The sequence below is a fragment of the Sinocyclocheilus anshuiensis genome, unplaced genomic scaffold (assembly GCF_001515605.1).
Source record: "Sinocyclocheilus anshuiensis isolate Anshui unplaced genomic scaffold, SAMN03320099.WGS_v1.1 scaffold190, whole genome shotgun sequence".
Classification (NCBI taxonomy): Eukaryota; Metazoa; Chordata; class Actinopteri; order Cypriniformes; family Cyprinidae; genus Sinocyclocheilus; species Sinocyclocheilus anshuiensis.
In genome coordinates this window covers 1,075,174-1,081,630 of record NW_015547663.1, presented here as the reverse complement: position 1 = coordinate 1,081,630, position 6,457 = coordinate 1,075,174, and positions in this window count along the sequence as shown.

Genomic DNA, 6,457 nt, shown 5'->3' with positions numbered 1-6,457 from the left:
TTGCCAACAGATTTACCAAGCTGTCATTCAAACAGTATATATACAAATTAAAAAAAAAGGGAAAACAGCCTAAGCTGGATATAGGCAACAGCAGACGGCTTAATTAAATGGCGCAACAGGCAGCTCTCTTTTAACACATACTTTTAAGAAGGGATGGATGTTTGCTTTAAGTGATAGGCCAGGTAAGTGAAATTATATTATCTTGCTGTTTGTATGTCGTTTTCTTTACGTTTTCTGACTAAAAGCAACCAAAAAGCCATTTTAAAGTGGTTAAGCAAATAATAATAATAATCGGCAGGGACCCCAGACGAATACAATTAATGTGCCTCCTCCATTTTAAAACCCACCAGCCGCCACTGCCAATTTACAGGAAATGTTACTGAATCAAAAATTGAAGACACCAAACCAGAAAAAACTACTTACTGATATGCCCTTACATGCAATTAGTCATTTCAGTATTTACTTCACATGTTCTGTAACACTCAGTTGTGACTCCTGACTGTCAGTCATGTATTGTTTGATTTATTAGATTTTTTATTCAGATTTTTTCAGACTTACAGATGTTTATTTTAAAGAGATACAGCACAAGAACACTTTTCAGTCATTTTTTTAAATATTTATTTTGATCTAATTCTTACAGTACTTTTGTGTAAATTGTGGTATATTTTTTTCAAGATTCTTTGGTAAACAAAGTTCAAAAGAACAGCATCTATTTGAAAAAGAAAAATGTTATAATGTAAAAGTGTAAAAGTCACTTTTTTTTAAATCAATTTAATGCATCCTTGTTAAATCAAATAATTCCTTTCTTTGAATTATTTTCAGACTTAATGCTGACAGCAATGGAACCACCTGAGAGAAATTTGTCAGGAGACTTATTTCTTTGCACAAAAGTAATAGAAATTCAAAACCAGTGGACTTGTGACAAGGTCCCTAAAATCAGGGCTTTATATCTAACTTTTGTTTCACGGTGAGTGATTTTTGCCAAGAAAAGAGCAGGAGAAATACAAAGCAAGTGTCTAGGAGCCAGCAAAAGCTATGAAAAGAGTGAATGTTTCATCTCACACAGTAAGATGCAACGTGAAGAAGTGAAATGCATGGTTGTTGTTTTTAATAATACAAAATTATCTGGTCTTTAGCAGGTCTTAAAATTTGGAAAATAAAACTTCAGATGAACAACAACACAGCATATCACACTGTGTCATTTATTTAACAAAAAGATGGAAAAGCCATGCGTGACAAAGTTAGTACACCCTATGATTCAATTGCTTGTAGATCCACTTTTAGCAGCAGTAACTTAAAGTAATTAAAATCTGCATCAGTCTCTCACATCATTCTGGAGGAATTTAGAACCACTCTTCTTTACAGTGTTGCTCTAGTTTGTTGAGGTTTGTGGGCATTTGTTTATTAACAGCTCTCACCACAGAATTTTAATCAGGATGCGGTCCAGACATTGACTGGGCTATGAGGTTTTTGTGCTGATCTTGGCAGCCACAACTGCTTCTCTAAGATCATTGCTGATGTCTTACCTCCTTGGCATTGTGTTAAATCTGGAAAATAAAACTTCAGATGAACAACAACACAGCATATCACACTGTGTCATTTATTTAACAAAAAGATGGAAAAGCCATGCGTGACAAAGTTAGTACACCCTATGATTCAATTGCTTGTAGATCCACTTTTAGCAGCAGTAACTTAAAGTAATTAAAATCTGCATCAGTCTCTCACATCATTCTGGAGGAATTTAGAACCACTCTTCTTTACAGTGTCGCTCTAGTTTGTTGAGGTTTGTGGGCATTTGTTTATTAACAGCTCTCACCACAGAATTTTAATCAGGATGCGGTCCAGACATTGACTGGGCTATGAGGTTTTTGTGCTGATCTTGGCAGCCACAACTGCTTCTCTAAGATCATTGCTGATGTCTTACCTCCTTGGCATTGTGTTAACACACACCTGAAAGCTCCAGACCAGCAAACTGCCAAAACGTCTGCTTTTACAGAGGACTCTTTATTACTCTTACTGATGATCAGTTAATCAAAGGCATTTGATTAGCAGTGCCTGACTGCTACTTACCCTCTTAATTCCTATGTTAACAGTAAGGGTGTCCTAACTTTGTCAAACATGGCCTTTCCATTTTGGCTTTATTTTTGTTAAATAAATAATGACATGGTGCAATATGTCATGTGTTGTTGTACATCTGAGGTTTTATTTTCCAAATTTTAAGACCTGCTAAGGACCAGATATTTTTTTTTATTATGTCCCGATACAGAAAACCATGGAATTCAATAGGGTGTCCTAATTTTTTCACATGACAGCTTTATTTGAGCTTGATTTTACCTTTGATGTATTCTTTCTCCAGGACTTTGGGAGATACAAGGACAATTTTTGCTCCAGATCCAAAAACAGGGGTTGATTGTCTAAATGAAATGGAATGAACAAGACAAGTTGAAATAGCTACCTTGGCTTAGACAAACAGAGCTGGTACTCCCTTCATTCTTGTTTTTTTGCAAAGCTCAGCCCTTAGTTAAATCATTCTAACAAAGGGTTTAGTCAGCAGTTTTACATACATAAACAAAAAAAGGAAAACAGACCCTTTACCACACTCAGACCAAAGAGGGTAAGATCTGAGGTGCTGAGTAGCTCGAACAGCTGTTTGAACACGTCTTGACCTCTGTCTTTAAGCTGTAATACAGAGATGCTAAACAGTAAGACAAGCGACGTATAAAAGAAACTAACCAGAAAGCCAGTTCAGGCTGTTTTTAAGCAGTGCTGTAACTTTAAGAAGTCGGAAATCTGAATAAATGTTCATCACAAAGGCAAAATATATGGAAAGATTTTATAACATCCAACATCAATCATACTTAATATAACTTACTAACAAAAATAAAAGAGGCTGTGATTCTTAAAGTGGCACTCCATGTCAGATATTCAAATATCATTGTGATATTAGGAAGTATAAATCCATTTCACTCACCCCAACAGTCATGCTCAGTTCTTTGTTATTGGGCAGAATAACACTCAGACCTCTGCTTTGGTTCTTCATTGTGGAAGTGTTCTCTTTGAGGTCCTCTTCTTCAGTGCCCTCCTTAAACTGTTGCCGTCATTGTGGGCAGAGTTTGCGTCTCTTTTTAAATGCCCTCCTTTTGAAACTCTGCATGTTTATATTCCCTGCTGGAAAAAAAAACGGCTTAAACCAGCACAAATGGCTTTCCAATATTAGCTGGTCTTACAGCCTTGCTGATTTTAGAGGATTTCTTGGAAGCTGGTCACACTGGGAGACCTGACAGGTAGACCATTGTGGGGATAATAAATACAATAACAACAAAGATAATAGATGTTCTTGTGTGGAACTCAGGGATTTGGACTAAAAATATACAACAATACAATGTGAATTTTCTGACAGGTTGTAAAGATTAACTTCATGTACATTGCACAATATTGTGTGATCACAACATTTAGTTATGGTCAAGTCTGAATTTTGGTATATCAAATAATCCAAAGTAACATTGCTTAGACTTAGAAAATTAAGTCTACTATTTGTTAACATTCATTTATTTCATATCTGCAACAGTGCATGAAACCACAGAAAAAAAATGAGTTACAAAAAAACATGACCTCACTGTTAGTGTCATTCGTCTTTCAATATTACTGTAATAAAACAGGTATTCCCCAATTTTCCCCAGTTATTTTTGAGTTTTGAATTATTTACTTTTCATCATCTCGCAAACCGCAGTTTGAGGAAACCTTGCACTAAATGACACATCACTCAGACAACATGTCAAAAACAACAACAACAAAAAAACAGCATAAATGCTTTCTTCTATAGATTTACAGCTTTCAGATAAGTGAACAGAATATGATTTAGTAAACTCCCCAAGACAACTGTAGGATCTCAACTAATATATACAAGGCTAATTAAAAAATGTTGAGGAAAACATACAATATTTGATATGAGAACATTAAATGTGACTGCCTTAATCTTTGTTTTCTGAGAATGGTTTAAAATAACACCTCAAATATATATTGTTCACAGCACAAAAAAGATCTATTGATCGATTGCTGACCACACTTCACTTGGGATGAGTACATGACTGCATTAATGGACAGGCAACTAATAAAAAAAACATCTTATTGCTGTCTGCTGGGAGAGAGAAATGCATATGGCTGTTTATATGCAAGTGAATTTCAAACATACTATCTTCAGTGCTGATTGAACACATTCACACAATGTACAGAAGAGTCAGGAATCACATTTTGTCTATTATTCTGCCTCCTTCGACTCAAAACCGTTGGCCATTTTCAGAATAGCATACTATTGCTGCATTACATTTGACCAATGTATAATGTGCACATATGATATACACATAGAATACACAGATGACCTATTTGCAAAAATTAGAATTATACCGTTTAATGCCAAATTTACACTGCAAAGGCAGCATAGAAGTGTTTCTGTAGTGGCATTTAGGTGTCTTTACACAGACTGTTTAATGCAACTCATAGGTGGCATAAATGCATTTGCATAAAAATGACAACTGTATACTTTTATATTATGGGCTGAGGTGGGTCAAAGCAGGCATAATCTGTCTTTTATTCAGCATTACATCTTTATACAGAATTATGTGAAGCCACAGAGCAGCATTAATTCAGCCATGTAAATAAGCATTAAGAGAGTTTATTCGGCATGAAGCACTGCATCTCACGATGCAATGCGCTTGATCTTGCGTTACTAGTGTCAAATGAATAGTAAATAATACCAGCTGTGATTTTTTATATTTCTTGATTGATTTTTTGATTAATTTAAAAAAATTTCAATTTATAATGCAACATGATAATATAATTTTTTAAATGTGGAATAATCCCAACTGATTCAAATTACAGGAAGTATGCAGTATATACGGCACAGCATTTATTAAGTAGCAAAACATGTTTTATTGCAATTTTAACCTGAATATTTGCGGCCATATTGACACACAGAGAACAAATTTGTGCAAACTGCTAAAATATGCCTTGTGTGTAACTTTACAAACCTTCACAGCTTTTATTCAATCTCAAAAACACTTTCAATGTCACTTCAAATCTAATATACAATTTAGCAATTTGAGCTGCTCTCATAAGGCATGGCATAAGCTTATATATTCTACCAAGGCTCCCACACATTTTGACCAAGGAATTTCCCTCACTTTTCCTGTAGTTCAAGGCTGCGATCCACTCCACTTTTAGACATGCACTCGCAAACTTCCCTAAGCACTTCCCCTCGGGGGAATTCTCGCTGCCATTCTGAAGTGTGTTCCACTTCGTGAAGTGGACGAGGGAAGTTTATATGGACAGACCCTCGACCCCCCGATTTTGACCGAGGGAGCGAGTTTGCATTATATGCACACTTCACGCCATATCACCGATCGCGTTTAATTTATCCCCACCCCAAACAACTCTATAATACATAAATTATTATTATTTTTTAACATTTATAACAGCCCAAGCATACCTATATACATATAGAATGCTGCACCAAACAAATTCTTAAGGGAAAAAAATGTAAACAATAAACCGACTCCATAGCGGATTCTAAGTGATCAAGGGCTTAGGACAGGGTTCCTCAAATCATGCCCTGGAGGGCCAATGCGCTGCAGAGTTTAGCTCCAACCCTGATCAAACTCCCCTACCTATGATTTTCTAATGATCCTGAAGACATTGATTAGCATGCTCAAGTGTGTTAGATTAGGGTTAGAGCTAAACTCTGCAGGAAAGTGGCCAGATTTGAGGATCCCTGGCTTAGGACGTTCCAATTCAGCCCACTGCAAGTGTTCCGCCAGAAGTGGGCCCTCATACAACGTAATCAATGACGTACATCCGAGTAAACGAGACCGAGGGACGTTTGCGACTGTGAAGGGCATAAAAAAACGAACTGGAACGCAGCCCAAGATTACTGGAAAGGATTTTTTAAAAACATTTTAGCGCGGAGTATAACTAAATTGATATGCAATGAAGAGAATTCCACAACTTCCCAAGCCCTGGAACTCACAGCCTTGGAATACCTGGATCCTTTCAAATGTTTCCAAGATCGTGGGAACACTCTGTATCTTTTTTTAATCAAAGTCTCCAAGTAGCCTACGCAAAGTGTAAATGCTTGCCAACTACATTCTTGCACAGTAAAAACAGGTCCATTGCGTAGCAACGTCTAGAGGCTGGGTCACCGTGATTCTGCCAAGTAAGACATGTTCCTGGATCAACATCTTTTGTTGATCCTGGATCAACATCTTTTGTTGATCCTGGATCAACATAACTGTCCAAAAATATAGACTTAACCCAATCCCTACCCCTAAACTTAACCCTACCCATAATTTATTCCTAAAAACAGTGTGAAATGATAGCTGATTAACAAGGGTGTAGAAGCACCTAACCCTGATTGTAAGCCTAAAACAGATATTTCCTGAAAAGTTATCCCTCAATTCTGATT